This window comes from Corvus cornix, chromosome 3 (assembly GCF_000738735.6).
Source record: "Corvus cornix cornix isolate S_Up_H32 chromosome 3, ASM73873v5, whole genome shotgun sequence".
NCBI classification, from domain to species: Eukaryota; Metazoa; Chordata; class Aves; order Passeriformes; family Corvidae; genus Corvus; species Corvus cornix.
The window spans coordinates 24,882,229-24,899,871 of NC_047056.1; the positions used below are offsets into that span (position 1 = coordinate 24,882,229).

Consider the following 17,643-nt stretch of genomic DNA (forward strand, 5'->3'; position numbering starts at 1 on the left):
GTTTGTAAATCACGATCATTAGATACATAATGTTAAATGAAGGGTTTTGAGAAGTTTGTCCACTGTAACACTGACAGGATGATGACAAGATCCAAAACAGAAACATCATCTTGATTCATTTGACTGTATTCCCTAGAGAGGAGCTGACCTCTTTCTTTACGTATTTATTTTCTTGGCTCTTGCATTACAGCTTTGTCCAGGTGAGGGATCCCCACAGAAGGCACTGTCTATAGGCAGTGTGTGTTTCTGCACAGAGAGCAGGGCCTGTGTTAGCACCTGTGGCTGCAGCTGCTCCCCTCTGCTCATGCTGTGAGCCCTTTTACTTGGGCAGTCTTTCAAAGGTGTCCTTTGTGAGAGTCGGGTCGGTCTTTGCAGGTACAGCAACACAAATTGTCTGGCATAACCCTAGAGAGCCTGCAGCTGCTCCAGGTACGGACTCATCAGAGAGGGTGAGGAAGCTCAGCAAAAGGAGGTTGGTTACTGCAGTGGCATTGGTCTCCACAAGTGGTGACTTGCAGTGTCCCAGGCTGCAGGAAGAGGAACCTTTTGATTAGGCTCAGGGACATTGCTTTCTGCTGGGGAACTCTGCAAGGGCTCAGATGTAGAGGTTTTACAAACCTTCATTATGCATGATTCAGTGACTTGCTATTTAGAGGAAAACTGAACTTGTTCTTTTTTATTTTATTTTGGCTTCTCTCTGCCTGACTTATTCACATGTGGCACAGTCAAGAAGTTCTCTTGAGAGCCCCTTGCCTTGTAAAATGTCCTGGAGATTATCCTCTGCCTGATGTAATAACAGCCAGCTGACTGACAGCAACTAGCAGTTCCAGATTATGCATCTGTCTGCTTAGCAATGGCTGAGGAGCACACAGCTGGTGTGCATGGGAAGGACTGCCTGAGTCCTAATTATTCTGAGAGAGAGAGAATCAGCCATTGGGATTTGCCCAAGCCTCCATTTATCCATGATGAGCTGTAATACTAACCCTTTTTGAGTGAGTCACTACAAAAGCCAGCTGGGGAATATGCATTTCAGAGGTGAAGTTGGATGGGCTGGATGATCTGTGGTATTCTGGGGAGTGATTTGTAAATGATACTGCATGGAGCTGCATGGATGTGTTTTGCAAATATTGATGGTCATCAGAAGCTAGTTAAAAGTTTCTTATCCATTCCTGAACAGGATGGACCATCTGTTCAATGTATGTCTGAACAAAAACGGCACTAGAGCATTTGTGAGTGTCACAACTCTGTGTAGCTTCAGTGCATATTCCTGACAGTGTAAAAGTATTCATCTAGTGCTTATGGCTTGTGTGGGAGCTGTGAAAACATCTGATGGATATCTCACAGCCAAAGGATTCACGATGGGAAAGCTCAGTCCTGTGATTAGGTGGCCCTGCCAAAAACAATGATGGGAGACTGCTGACGCCCAACTGAGTCTTACCTAACAGAGCCCTGGAGACTCAAAATGTCTCAGATCAAGATTCTGTCATGATAACAGCCTGAACAAAGTAAGAAAGTTCCAAAAATTCTCCACACCATACAGGGCTGTTGGTTTGCACGAGCCAAAGACTGATGACGAGCGATTGCTTGCCAATGTGATACAAATATATACGTAATATTCACAAAAATAAATGTGACTATTTTGTATGCTGGTCTTGCTGGTGAGAAATATTTTTGAAGGCTCAGGAATAATGTATCCTAAACAAAAAGAAGTCATAGTGCTGTGGAAGGTCTTATGGAGATGACCTATTTCCAGTACAATCTGGTTTTGTGCAAAATTCGGATCCAGAGGAAACATCTGGATTTTATTAATAAATAGCAACAGTCATGTGAGCTGACTGTACTTCATGCCAGACTTTGTATTACAGAAATAATAACTTGCTGTATATGCTGAAATAATAATTTGCTGTATACTGGTGGCAGTTATGTCCCACCTGCCTGCCCAGTAAACTGCGTTTGTTTAGGATCATTATCATCTGTAGTGTCTTCACTCAGGGTCAGGTTTGCATGCTTCTACTAGCATTTGATACCCAGACTTGGAGGCATCTAGGAATGTGTCGTGGTTTCAGAATGCTTTTCTAGAAAAGAACACTAGATCACGTTTCGTTTCTTTAAGTAACTGATGTGTGAAAATGTTGAGTAAACAAGCCAGTGAGCCAATGTGAACAGGAAGTTACGAGCTGGTCCTTAGCCTGTGTCATGTTGGTAGAGTGCCCTGCCTCAGCCTAGAGATGAACTCTTCAGATTAGGGAGAAAGGAATTGATAGTAATCATCCAAGATGCATTGGTTGTCTCTCTCCTGCAAATTAGGATTAGCTTGACCAGGCTCAGAAACTAAATTTTTATCCTGAGAAAAAATTAGGAGCTCTCAGTGAGAATTTTCAAGTAAGTGTCATCTGAAGTTTTGTTAAGCCCACTGCTTCAATGAGACATTAGAAAGAAAATATTTTGGTTTCTTGGTTTATTTTGGCTTTTTCTTGCTTGGGTCCTTTATATGGCTCTACAGCAAGGAGTGTAGGATGGGCAGTGTGCCAGGTTTGCAGCCTGTACCATCCTTCAGTCCCAGAGAGTTCCATTAGAAAAGGTATAAATGTGATCTCTGCCAAATGTCTGGCAAATGACAGGGGAAGGAGAGAGAACAAGTGAGACTTGTGTGTAAGCAGAGAATTCATCTATAGCCAGACTCACATGAAATCTTTCAGGACAAGTCATGAACTGTGGTGCTTCTAATGATGTGAGCCTGTAGTAGAGCTGGGAAATGGGCAAGTTTTCTTTCCCTTGAAAAGGGAAGTTGGGTGCATGGCACGCTGAAAGATCTGTTGATTAAAGTTTCCTATTTTACTGAGGGTCTTCTAGAAGGGGCTTTCAAATGTCTTACTTGATTTTATAGTTTTTAACAATGTGTTGTGTATATTTACAATATGAAAATAGCTGCTATATATCATGATAGACTCAAGAAAGAATCTTGCTACAGTAATCACTGCCAGTGTAGAGAGGAGATGACATTTGAATGCCCGGTTGTGAATCTGCCCTTACACTCTGCCATGTGGCTTAGACCCACTCTTGGACGTGACCTATTAATTCTGGCTCAAATACGTGTGAAAAATAATAGACACCTTAAACACTGGAAGAGATTCTCATCATTCTATGAGTGGCTCACTTCATGTAAATGTCTATAAACAGATTATTTTGTTTAATTTGTGGGTTAGACCTGAGTCTCAATCTGGCATCCATTTTGGCTTTGAGGAGGCATCCATGGCAGTCTACTGATGGCAGAGAGAAGAAAGGAAAAAGCAGTTTTTGTAGTCATTTCAACATTACAGGAAGAAAACACTTAAAACTAGCCACATGTGGTACTTGTGCACAGAATCCGAGACTTTGTGTACTTGGCAGAGTAGGAATTAGTAGAAAGAGAAAATGAGCTGAAAAGATGACAACTAAGAGCATAATTATGAAATGGAAGCTCTATGAGAAAGCTTTTGCTAGAATAGCTCTGATGCAATCAGCCATATATTGTGAGAAAAACCCACATGAGAACAAGAGTCTTTTTACTGGTCCTAAATCACAGGGAAAGCTGAGGAGTAATGAGTTTGAATTACTGGCCCCAGATCACACCAAAAGGACTTGAGTGTTAACTCATTTTTTTCCAAAAGCCAATCAAGGGCCTTAGAAACAAGGAGACTGTCTTTCCATTCAAATAGAATTTAATAGAAATGTCATAATAGCCAAAATTGCCAACTTTTAAAAGACATATATACTATTTCAGGTTTCAATAAATCTCAATTGATCTTTAAGATTTGCAACTAATGTGCCAAAAGTCCCAGCTGCTGGAAAAGCTTTCTTTACCAAAATGTCAGTGTGGTTTTCCTAAGTCCCAGACTCAGACTGAATTTCTTGGGAACTTTAGACAAGTGCCTCATCTTTCAGCCTTGATACTTCTCATTACCAGTGCCAGTAACAGTGACTGTACTGTGCAGTGAAGGCAGTATTATCTTCATTATTGTCAACTATGTAAGATAATGAGAACTCCTAATTTCCTATTTTCTGTCATGAAAATAGAAAAACACAACTGTATTGCATAACTGAAAATGTTCTTGGATGTACAGCTCTGGTATTATTTTTTTCAATAGGCATTAAAATCCCAGTGCAGCACTTATGTGGCCAAGTTCAGAGTTCTCATTGTTCCAGAATCACTACTGACAGTCAAAGGATCCCAGTCAGTCTCAAAAGTTTATCTTAATGGCTTTCTTGTTGCTGGTTTTATTTTGTTAGCAACTGAATTCTAAACTGCAGTTTTAGGTTTCATTTCTTCATGTGTTCAAACTGGACTAAAGCTGTTACTTCTTGTCTGACTGGTTCCAGTGGAGGAGCATGGTCTACAACAAACTCGTCTTTTAATAGATAAAACTGGATTCTGAACTGAACTCAGCTGCTCAGGAATGTGACCTTGATGCTGTGATAGACAACAAAACATCAGCTCAATGCTCAGTATCAGCTTTCCAAGCAAAGAAAATGCTTCTTATAAGGATGGGAAAGAAATGGAAAGAGCACTATGCACAGTTCATTCACAACCTGAATGATGTGTGCAGTTGTAGTCTCCCTACATTCTTCTGAGGAATGATTGTTAGAACTTGACAAAGCACAGAGAAGAGATGCAGGATGACCAGAGGCATGGAGCACCTTGCATAGGAAGAGTGATGGAGAAGGCTGGGGCTACTCCAGCCTCAGGAGTGATACAAAAGAGCTCTACAAAACCTTGAACAGCATGAGATTTGATAGTGATCAAAACTGATCACCATTTTCTTCAGTGTCAAAAAAGGGCCAAAAAATGAAGCTGGTATGAGATGACCACAGAATATTTTATTTGCCAGATACTTTTTTATTATAACAAGGCCCTAACTGTGTGACCAACAAACACTGAGGCTATAGCTTCTGTAAGATTTTTTTTCTATAAAATCTGAGGAAAATGCTTTATTTCTTGACCTATACAGTAATGGGATCTGCAGCATGTGTGAGATGACCAGATCTATACATCCTACTCATTGCTAGCTTTCCAGAGTCTGAAGAGTCAGTCAGTCAATTTTCATGTCTGTATCTTCACAAATTCATGGTAAAATACCAAAATAAGCTGGTGCTCTAAAACAGAGAGCTGTAGGGGAGGAGTGGATTCTGCGTGTGTTTCTTAGCCTCAGAATCATAACAATGTGAAGTCCTGATACTTTTGTTTCACTTGTTTTGCGCACATTCTGAAAGGTTCGGTGAGTGGAGCATCCTCTTGTGTATGAAAATATGAAAAGTCAAGTATTATTAGAAAACCTTTCTTCTTCTAGTTGCAAACTGAATATTCTTCCTGGCAATGAAATCAACCTCTAAAATTGTCATTTGGAGATGGGAAGAAATGAGTTCCATATGGGTGTAATTACGTGGTCTTCTTCTCTTGAAGCAATACAGAAATCACTACCCTGATGAAAGAAACAGAAATAACTTGTTTATCTAGAATTTATTTGGGAATTTATTTAGGCATCACAACGCTAACACAGGTCAGAAGGAATCTGACACAGATGTTTTCTGTCTTGATTATTGGTTATGAATGTAAACAGTAACTTTCAGTGTAGACAAGCTTACCATAAATCCTACTAACCTGTTTTTTGAGGCGTCACCTCTTATGGTGAAAATACTGCTCTGTCTCTGCACTCAGCCCAGTCCCTGGTTTCTTTAGTGAAATATTCAGTAAAGGTGCCAATTGTGGCAGAGGTTTTAGTGGTGTGGATTCCTTGTCCATGAGATCACCAGCTCATTGACCAACCATGAGTTGGTAATGACCACTTGGTAAGTGACCTACACTGGGTTTGAACTGGTGACCTTAATGTGGAAGACTCTGAATGCCACTTCTGATCTCTGGAGGATTTAATTTCTGGGTTTTGTTCTAAAATAAACTCTGTTCAGCCTCAGACTTCTTCCTCAGGCAGTGTTATGACAATAATCTTTTCTCTATTACCTTGAACTGCTTTGTATCTTCTTCAGTTCTAAGTTGGTCTCCATAATTTCATTCAGAAGTAATCTCAATGAACAGTTAATACCATATTAGATAACTGTATTTTTCAGCTATGGGAAACATTTTCATGTTTGTGGAAAGAAAAAGGAAAAGTTTTGACAGCTATATTCAGTACCCTTGAGAAAACACCACACACTGCAGCATGGGAATGGCCCTGAGTTTCTTACTCCAGCAAAAGCCCAAGTCAACAAGACTTGTGCCTGAGGAACTGCCACAGGACTAGCCCAAATATTCTGATGTTTATGGCTGCAGAAGTACATAAAAAGGATAAAGAGATGAAAATCTTTCCAAATTTCAGGAAATTTAGCTGGAGCTTGCTTATGTAACTATTTTTTTTTTTTTTTAAATAGCTATTCTGCAAGATTAAGTTGTGTAGCCCTAATTGAGCCCAAATGTGTACCATATACGTGGATTTAAAGCACACAATGATCTAGTTGTTTGGAAGCACATTTTAAAACATGGTGTTAGGTTTTAGTGGTTTTTTCAAATTTTTGTATTGATTGCAATTACAACTCATGAAATTTTCTAATTTCATCATCAAAATAAAAAGGAAGGCAAAACCTAATTTGTTACTGTGTTCAGTATTCATTAATTTCCTTAAACTGGTATTATTTATCAAGACATGAGCTTTTGTACTTATTTGTCCCTCTTTTCATGGCAAAATATTCAACTGTGTACCTTAGATAATCATGGACTTTGTAAAACCTTTTCTTGGGGAAAAGATGGAATGTGTGTATGACTTAGGTGCAAATTTTAATTAATATTTTCAAAATATGAATAATTAGATTTTATGAATCTCAGTTAATAGGTGTTCTTGAGAGTTTTTCACTTCTATACATTACTGGATTCCTGGCCTAGGGGGTAAAATTTTACAATGAGATCCTTCTTTATTGGCATCAGGGTTATAAGTTCAGGCATCAAACTTCAAAAGATAAGTGAAAAATCCTCTCCTGAGACATAGAACTTGACCAGAGTGAATACAATAAATCAGTAGCTCTTAAGGTAATGATACTTAATAACCCAATATAAAATATTGGGTAAAACAACTCCCCCCAAGAAAGGCAGTGAGTTATTTTCTTCTCAAATGTCTGCTAATTTGTTAAATGCATTAATGATCTGGGTATACAACCTTTCTCCTGTATGTGAATTATGGATACAGTGGATACAATGACTTCCCAAAGATTCCAATTCTGCCAATTTTGTTACTAAAATTTCTTTATCTCTTTCATGAAAATAGCCAGTCTTCAGTATCTGGTCAAATACTTAAAATATTTGTATAGCGTACCCAGGAAAATATATTTTTAGTTACAGATCCATGAAGCCCTTGTGGTTAACAAGGAAAAAGATTCAAAAATTTGTACTGAAGTCAAGCTGGCTGACTGATGAAGTGATGAGAGAGGAAGTTAACAAATATATATATTTAGTTGTGTATTTGTATATTTTTTATATACTATACAAAACTGAGGTTGGTTTTATAAGACTGTTGCCCCTGACTTGCAAGACTGAGCAAATCCAGCAAAGACATGGGCATATACTGAATTTTGTTTTCCAGTGTAAAGTCTAGGCATTTTTTCCTACAACCCAAAATGTCTATCCTATGAGGTCTCTGTTATGCTTTCAAAAACATTTTCTACCCTACATCTGCCATATGGACTTAATCCAAGTGTGTTAAGCTCCTCACAGGGAAACAGATTGCAATTTTTATTTCAAGACATTTTCAGAAAACAAAAAGGGCTGTCCTTTGTCACTTTTTTGTTCCAGTAAATTGTTAAATTTTTAAAGGAAGTTTAATTTTTCTTTATTAATTTCTTGAACAGATAATGGCTCTTCTCTCCAGAAAGTCTCTGGATTTCTCTGGAAAAGAAAACTTTTATGACAAATTCAAAAACTGTGGAAATTTTATGACAGATTTTTAGTAAGTATGTGTGACCCTTCTTTCCAAATCTCTCATTAAAATGCTCATTGTTTTATGACCTGTTTCAATGTGGTAATTTCTGTTTAACTTAGCTTAGAGCCAGTTGTTTTCTGAACCAACAGAGGAACTGCATGTGTAGATTCACTAAACACACGAAACGTTGCTCACTTTCATTCATGAGATTGTAGGGTTTGCTTCTCATGGAGAAAGCTCTTTATTTTTCCTTGCTGTTTACTCAGTATTTTCCTCCCAATTTTTTGATTATAAAATATAAGTTTTGATAACTCTGTGTAGGAAAAAGCTGTGAAAATTTTCTTTCTGAGGGATGAAATGTTTACAGTGTCTCATTTCCAGGTTTATAGATTCTCTATATTATTCAGTCAGTGCTAAGGTTTCTGATTTTTATTTCAGCCATAGGACACCCAGTTGATAGTGGTTTAAGGGGTTCACTAAAGAGTAAAGCTGGCAAAGCCTCTTTTCAGCTGATATCTCAGGTGAGCAATAGGAATTAGCTGTAACAGCAGCTGCTGTTGGGGGTAGTAGCACAGGAGGCAGCAGCCTGTAGGGGATGAACAGAAGGGAAGTGATACTGAGAACTGGCCTTATCACTCACAGAATTGATAGTGTAGCCGCCGCTGGTAATATAAACTTAAGTGTTACAGTGCCTTTGCTTTAACTTAAAGGGAATAAATACACACAAAATCTTTGTGTTGAATTAGTTTATAGAGTTGAAAGCCACTCTGTGCAGCACAGAGCCCTCCCCTGAGGAGAGAGCATCCTTCCCACACAGGCTGGACCAGGCTCAGCCAAAAGTGAGATCCCAGTTCTCAACCTCATCTCTTCTTTTCCCATCAGACTGAGCAAGTTATTGGCCAGCTCGGAGACCTTGAGAAACTTTTTTTTCTTTCTCTATTTTCCATGGGGTGTGCGTAAAAAATTAGAGACATTCTATTGAAATATTGAAAATATAATACATTTAATAAGATGTGGTGCTGCTCTAACAGGACTTCTGTATCCTCTAATTTTTTTCAGAGAAGACAAGGCTTCTGCTGGGAGTCAGTAACATGTACACAGCTTATATATTTTTCATTTCAGTCCTATAAGGACAGGAGTAGTCCCTGAGATGATCATATGTATAAATTACTTCAAGACTAGCTCTAAATCTGTGAAGTGCTTTTGGGTTCTTTTGGATGAAAAGCATTACAACTCGTAACAGCCATATGTAGGTGGTTGTGTCTGGAGAGATGTCATCTGAAAGCAGCTAATAGCAGAGGGTTGTACCTGGAAAACTTTCTGTTACAGATTTTACTCATCTCCAGCTTTTCCCAGTTCTTCACAGCTGAGGAAAACATTTCCACTGACTTGAGTGAGGCTAGATAAAAGGATTATGGCTGTGTTTAAGATGGCAATGTGGCAAACACATAAATTATGTGGTTTGCAATAATAAAAAATAATTTCCATTTAAAATATCAAAAATCTAAAGGTCATTCTTCTAGTGTTTATGTTTGATATTTTGTATAACAAATACATCTGCTTATATTATAATGTCCTCAGTTACATTTATGGTTGAGCAAATCAGGAAGAAATAATCTATTAAAGTTTTAAAGAAAAATACTCTCAACTAATTTATCATGCTCCACCGAAGACAGGTTAATAATAATAACGAAATAAATTTATAGAGTTGGTTTTATGTTTTATGATATTAAAAATTATATGCTGAAAACAAGTAAAATCTTACCATTTGCATTATAAACCACTCAAAATCTAATTTCTATTTGATGACTGTCTGCTGCATTAGTTTCTCTGAACTGGAAAATAGATCCAGATAAAGCCCAGTCCTCAAAAGGTGGGAAAAAAGCTAAAGCCAGAGTTAGTCTCATTTACATCACAAGTTTGTGAGTCAGAAAATGAGCTGTGTAATGGGCCATTCTACCAGGAACCTTGTCTTCAGTATCTGCTGTCTACATCTTGGAAATGATGGTATAAAATTTGAACAATTTGATATCTACTGCATGTGTTTGAAATATTTATAAAGTGATGGTAGGGTAACTAGGCTGGTCTTGATACTGACCATGTAATTCTTTGAACTGTTGTAGTGCCATACTTTGTCCTGCCTTGTGTGGTATCTTTCCCTTTACTTGGTGAGGAGAATGACTCTTTCAGTGACATTATTACAGAATTTGCTGCAACTTTTTTATCAGGTTCAGTTTTTCCAATAGGGCATTGCTGCTGGACAGGGGAGGGAAGGGACACCTTCTTTTTTATTCAGCTGGATAGCATAAGAAGTTTTCCAGAGACTTCTTTATGAGCCCAAAGAGTGTAAGAAATTCCCCTTATTACTTGATCTCAATGAATAGTGACATAACTTTGATGTCTGCAAGGCTAAGTAAATGGCTTTTCCTCTATGACCTGAAGATTTTTTTCCCATTATATAGTCACAAGATACTAGAGTAGCTGGTTTCTGCTGACAATTGTGAGTAACACAGTTTTTAGAACACTTTTCAAAACACACTGGGTTTTTACAGAGCTTTAAACTAATCATACGAATTTGCTGTATGTCACTTGACTTGCAGGTTTCTCCTGTTTATATGTCTATTTTCTTAGAGAGTTTTATATCAAAGCTTTTAGAACAACACAGAATTTTAGAATATCTAATGTTTAGGCTATCTAATTACATTCTTGAAAAATGTGAGAAAGGGGATGTATTGAAAAGAAAATGTTTGAAGTAGTGGAGGCAGGCACTAGTGGTCTCCAAGTATCTTTGGCAAGACATCCATCCTCTTTTAAGGACCAGTGCTAAAGCAGAAAACCTCAGAAGCTTACACACCTAAGATCAGCTTTTCACATGTTTGATCTTCCCTGACAGTTTTCCATAAACCTTCAATAGCACATGAGAGCTAATTTCAAACTAACCTTAGTTTGTTTCCAATAATTGGGGTTTATGGGTTTTGGGGGTTAGTTTTTCGTGTTTGTTATTTGGTTTTTTGGTGTTTGGTTTTTTTTTTTTTCAAGACTACTAAATCATTTCTTTTGTGAAAAATCCATACATCTGTAGAGAAGAGTAGGCCATGTTTGAGATTTCTGTAGCCTTGATTTATCTTTGCTATTCACAAGGCAGAAGAATGGCATCTGACAGAGAGATGTGTCCCTCAAAAGGCTCCATGAATTCAAACCGATGTTTCCTGCAGGGAGTTTTTTGATCTCTCTGCCTGCCCACCTGCCTCTCTCTTCTGCTAACACATGGAGTCATTGCCACACCCACCAGTGTTTGGCTCAGAGGTCAGGTAGTGCTGGCATAGTCTCATGGGGGGCCTCACTGTGCAAAGGATCCTTCTGCCTTATTTTTGCTGCTGAGAGAGCTTTGCTTTTTCTCCTCCTGCCAGAGATATCAAGAGTAACATAGTCCACATTAGGATTTTGACTTGGCCACACAATTGCAACTACAAGACCTGCTTTCCTTCAGGTATAGATGGGAGAGAAATGGGCTGGAAGTGGTCTTGTCTCACTAGGAGACTCAGAAGACAGTGACAAATTTGGCTCCTGTGTAATGAGTTGCAGGACAGGCCTCTACGGAGGCCCATTTGAAGATGGCATAACTTAAAGCTACCCTTTATTGCTGCAAGCTGTGTGCATGGCTGAGATCCAAGCTGAGAGTCAGCAAAAACAGATGAAAGCAACCAGCACTGTTTCCTCTATGCCTCTTGCACTAATAAACTCTATTATATTTATGAAATTGGTTCTCACCTACAGCTTGAAAATGCAATTGTAATTTGGTCCTTTTACCTCTTGCATATTCTTTAGTATGCTGTTCCTAAGCCAGTTTAAAACTACCACAGCATAAAAAGATTGTTCTCAAAAGGGCTTTTATGTTGTTGGTTTTAAATGCTTTGAAAACCATTAGATTGTTCCAGGCTTACCGGGACATTTCCATAAAAATACGCTGCATGCCAAAGAATCTGAGATTCATATATTACAGGATATGGTCTCCTCACACCCTCCGCCTACTCGTTTGGAAGTGTCTCATGGTTTTCCTGCATCATTTGACACATCTGTAGTCATTTAATTGTTCTAGCCTTTCAGACTGTATTGTGAAACATTTGCTTACAGCACTCATTAGAAGAAAATATAACAAAAAATTCCCATGCGTTGTACCTCCTCCATAGTAATATAAGCCTTGGAAACTTGCAGGGTATCCAAAAACTTTGGTTTTTTTAACAGAACACTTTGACCTGTGTTAGAGTAGGCAGCCAGTGTGGTGCATGAGTGTTTGGACAATGTTTCTGTATGTCTAAAAAAGCGGTGAGTGGAATGGGAGTGTGTTGCATATTACATGGTATTTTTTATTGTTATTTGCTTATTTCAGTTTTGGTCCTGTCTCAGAAAGGTGCTTAACCATTTCTCTGTGTCAACCCTCAACTAGAAAAGCCTTTTCTTTAGTCTCACCGAAATGAATGCAAACGAAGCATAAGCTGATAAGAATTAGCTTGGAAAATTTTGCTGAATGGAATATTGTTTCACTAGTCTTTGAAAGTTAACCTGGCAAGAGATGTTACTGGAGTGCATCTGTTTATCTCAATTAGTATTGTGTCATACAGAAAAAAAACACACTGCCAAATGCTTTAAATTCCACTGATGCTTATTTCACTCCTTAGCAGAGAGGAGAACTCCCTGCATCTCCAGCTGAGATACCAAACATCTGGCAGATCTTTAAATTCCTATCTGCCTCAAGGTCATGGAAGAAGACATGATAATGATGCTAAACTAGTCTTCTGCAATGTAATGGATGTAGCTAGTTTTAAATGTTTAAAATTGGTCACTATATATATAAAACAGTTGCATTGAAACATTGATTATTGTAGAGAAAAATGTGGCTCATAGGTCTGATGGGAGCCTATCTGGAGAGTGTCACAAGGAATATGTACGAATGCTGCTTAGGTTTTGAGGGAAGAACCACATCTGAATCAATCCAGAACTAAATTATCCACTGACAGATCTGGATCATGAAAATCTTTTGGGTGGAATTTGGTAGTGAGACTGAGAGTGCCAGCAGATCAGCTGCTGTGATGTGAAAATGGCTTAACAATAGGAAAATAGAAATTAAATGTCCTTTGCTTTCTACCTTCCTTTCATGGGGCTTGTGTAACACACCTGTTTTCTCTAAGGTGAAATGTTTTAATTTCTCTGAGTTTGTGTTTTGGTAATATAAATATTTTGGCAAGACTAGAAAAGTTTCACCACATCCATAAATGTATTTTACACTGGCTTTATAACACGATGCATAACAGCAGAATCTATTGTACAGTACCTGGAGCAGGGCAAGATCTATGATATTCCTAGTTTAGTAAGTAGGCTGAAGCGATGAACGAACTTTTGCAAGAAAGAATTTTAGCATGTTTAAGACAGATGTATTGTACTGCTTCTCAGAGTACCAGCTGAGTTCCTCTTTATTCCAGTCTGTCCATATTTTTATGCCACATTCATCATTACATTTGACTGCCTGGAGACTTGACTCTCCTCCAGTTCAGCTTTCCAGGCACACAGATGTAGTAGTGAAGAGTAGAGATGAGATTTTGTTGAAGCTCAGGCTCTCAGGCTTCAAGATCACTTCCAGAGGCCTCAGAAGAAGCTCTGCCTTGAGAGCCAGGGATCCCAAGTGCTGGCCTGGGTGCTCAGTACTAGCAGGAGAAATAACATCCTTCCTGTCAAAACAGCAGGGTCAGGTGTGGTCCTGGATCAGGTGTCATGAGATCCCATGAGAGACAAGAGGTGTCCTTCTGGTTTTTCCTTCTCTATCCCTAATCAGTTTCTCCTTATATCTTCCATGATTTCTTCCACTTCTGACCCCAAGACCATATGCTGGATTTGACAAACCCCTCATCAGCTTTAAATGAAACATAGTAGGTTCCACAAGTGACCATTTCCAAGGTAACTTCATTTAATGAGAAAATCACTGACTTTCTCTGGGGCCAACTCTTGTCCTGATGAAAGGGGAACAGGATAACCCTTAGCAGTTTTGCTGGGACATATCATTGCCAAAGATGCTCAGTAAGTTTGCATTACCTGGGGAGAAACAATAAAAACTATAATTTAACAACCACAGGAAAAAGGTCCATGATTAATGTGAGCACTTGCAGGTAAACAGTAACAGTTCAGTGACTTTGCAAATCCCTTCTCAAAGGCTAGGGGTGTTTAATAACACAGAGAGGTGCCTCTCTTTGCACCCACACTCTGTGCCTTATAAACTGTACCTCAGTATTTCACTATTTTCATTGTAAGGCTTAATTCGGAGTTCAGACTACATAGGGGAATAATGTGCACAGCACAGATTTTATCATACTTTCCATCTCAGCTGGCTTTCCAGCAGAGAGGTGATGTAAGCACTCTAAGGAGCAGTTTGGTTATATTCAGAAAACAGATTTTTTAATAGTTTTTCTCTCATTTGGTTTTATTGGTGTATCAGAATAGAGGCAGCATTAAACAGCTTGTGTGTAACTTCAAACAGATCATGAACTTTTGTCAATCATAATAGATCTAAGAATATATATGTATTTACAGAGAAGTATGCATATATGCCAACATATAACCAACATAGAAATGTGTGTGATCCTAACAGAAAAGTTTAAGAATATACAAGCTAGTGGAGAGCCACAGATATGTTCATTCATAATGGGTTCTTTTCAGTTCGAGCACCAGTTTCAAGTTCTTTTCCAGTACTAATTGAATTGAGTGTGTCTAAAGCACCAAGGGTTAGCAAAATCCAGTGGACTAGACTGGGCATCTTTTGCAGAGAGAATTCCAGATCTGTGTTATAATAAGTAATTTTCCTGTGGCCTGACACACAGCGTGTTTCTGTGCAGAAAATTTAATGAGGATATGCAGTTTGCATCGTCCTTTTTTTTTTTCTTCCTCTTAGTCAGTTTTTCCAGCTAATGGAAAGAGAATGTCTTGGCTTCATCTTTATTCCACCCTCATTCCATCAGGCCCAAACTCTGAGTTGGATAACTCCCAATAGGATCAGGACACATATGGTCTCTTAAGTAATGCTTCTGAATCAGTACATGCATTTGCAAAATACATTTTTACTCTTTAATTTCTTTGCGAGATCAATTAATTGCTCAGCTTACATTTCTTCATGAATAAACAAATATGTATATGTTTGCATGTATATACATGTAAACGTGTGTGTATTTATATATCAGTAAACCCATTTTCTCTGCCTTGCCAGACTTCCTGAAGGTGGTGCTTCCAGCTCTGTGTATGTGGGCTAAAGAGAGACATTTACTTTTGTACATGCAGCGACAGGAAGTGGGATGAACCAGTTCACATCTGTTAGCCATTAAACAGTGAAATAACAACAACAATACTAGAATATGATTTTAGCCAGGCTGGCAAGAACAGAAATCAGACATGGAAAGCTGAAGGTGAGTCAAAAGGCTTCCCACATCCAGCTGATTTCTTCAAAGGCAAAATGCTATGTACTCTTTCCTGGTTTCCAGTTCTGCAAAAACCACCTCCTTGGATAACATGCCATCAGAATGAGAGGGCTTGAGGATTTCCTGTAGAAAACTATAGCAGCATTGATTCCTGCAGCAGTGTCTGAGAGGAACAGGCATGGGCTTCAGAAATTCTTGGATTTAGAAAAGTAATACTTTTCTTACACTTCTTTCCAATCACCTCCGACACCTTGATCTGCTGATCTTTTCCCAGGATATCGCTGAACAATTGTAAAATGGATTAATAAGAAATGCATACCATATTTCAATAGGTACTACCCGAGCCATTATCAAGTGTTGACAGGGTTTATTTAATAGCTCTTGTGTGATATATTGCTGAATTTCACTAAAATCTTATCAACTCAATGAGAGTAAAGGAGGCTTCAGATGATCATGCCTCAGGACATTGCTTTGACTGATAAAACAATCAATTCTTAGATTTAAAGGTTGCTCTTTTGCTTATATGCATGATAGTTGTTCCCAGATAGCAACTGTCATTGCAGAAAACCCTTACAAGCTGAAGGAAAATCGTGATTAATTGGAGAACTGGTTTTCACAGAAAACTGGCTGGCTGCCAATGGGCTGCAAAAGTAAATAGCATCAATTAAGTCAACATAGCTAATTTTGTCCTGACCTAGTTATTACACTATATGCACAATGACCTCTTTATTAAAATAATGGAATGTTGTAGAAAATGTAAGTGAACAACACTTTGAGTGTTATTCAAGCTGTTTCTTCATGGTTTAATAGAATAAAAAAAGATAAGCCCTGACTTTTACCCATTTTGGTCACTTTGGCAAATAACTATTTCTAATTGAGTTATCTATTTTTACTATTTCTGTTTCATCAACCTGTTCATGTGTAAATAAAAAATCAAGTTCTTGGTAGAGCATTTTATAAACATCGATGTGCAAATATTTGGTACAAGTTTGAATCGTAGCTTTAGGCTGCTTGTTTGTTTCAGTTTTCAAAGTCACAGTGTGTTTCTCAAGCCTGAAGTCAGGGATCATGCGGTGGTGATCCAATGGTGGTGTGTTGCTGGTCATGCTTCACTGGCAGGACAGTTCTGAGCCTGGCCTAACTCAAGTGCTCTTGTCCCTGTGTTTAAAGGCACAGGACAGAGGGTGTCCAGGACAAGCTGTTCTGGCTTGGAGGACCTGTTGATGCAAGCAGACTGGCAGGAGAGCCTTTACCAACCTTTTCTATTTAGTAGATATCGCAGGGCTGTGACTCAAAGGCCCCGAACCATGGCTTGTGCTCACTGCCATTTGGCAGAGAATGACAGGGGAGGTGGATACATGTAGCCATAACCGCTGGGCTCAAACGTAATGTGGTGCTGGGTGTTCCCTGAGGAATAGGAAGATGACCACAATGACATTATCATTGTCTTCTCCAGGTGAAGAGGGAGTGGTCTCTGTGTGTTTACGTTGTGTCAGATCGTAGCTGTGCAGACATGTGCATTCCTCGTTTGAACTGTCTCGCAGAGAAAGTCAACAAATTATCTGAACCCTGGCCAGACTTCAAAAGTTCAGAGGTTTGGTTCAAAAAGAGCTGTAGTCACTGATTCAAAGTTTATAAAAGCTGTCCAGATTTTCTGAGACTGTAAAACTGGGCTGGAGCAGCATTTTTCCTGTAGCTTTCAGCACTTCTGTTTCCCATCCTAGCTGGACAGTGGAATCGAAAAAACACTTCTTCAGAAATTCCAAGAGCTTAAGAACATTTGGTCCCAGTCTGGTTCTAAAAATGAGTAAGGATCTGGGAAGCCGTCTGGTGGGGTAATATCTAACCTACCTAGTCAGTCCCGTTGTGCCTGCAGCTCCCTTTGGACTGGGAGGTATTTTTGTAGCTGGAGTTTGGTGTGACACTCAGCATGCTCCCTGACAAACTTGCTTGTCATCTTTTCTGAGCTGCTTACAGGTTCTTATGGATATTAAAGCAGATTCTGTTTAATTGTTGATAGTTAGCATTGTACTCTGGTGAAGAAAGAGCCCGGCGGTTTGACAGCTGTGATATTGCAACATCGACGGGGAGTCTTATACCTCAGCATAGCAGAAAACGTGCTCCCAATGCTTTGGGGTTTCAGATGCAAAAAGGCTGTTCATAATACCACATGGCCAAGGCATGGCCTAGTCAAGTAATGGGAAGAAAATAAATTTCAGCTCCTGCTGTTAACTCTTTCATAT

At 38.8% G+C, this 17,643-nt stretch overlaps 1 long non-coding RNA gene across 3 annotated transcripts in view; it reads left to right on the forward strand.

Annotated features, from left to right (window-relative positions):
- LOC104685672 overlaps nucleotides 1–17,643 on the forward strand; it is a 320,409-nt gene that overhangs the window by 159,787 nt on the left and 142,979 nt on the right. For all 3 annotated transcript variants that reach the window (XR_751165.4, XR_751167.4, XR_002044173.3), the window contains one exon: nucleotides 7,870–7,967. This is a non-coding gene — a long non-coding RNA (uncharacterized LOC104685672). The remainder of the gene's footprint in view (nucleotides 1–7,869; nucleotides 7,968–17,643) is intronic.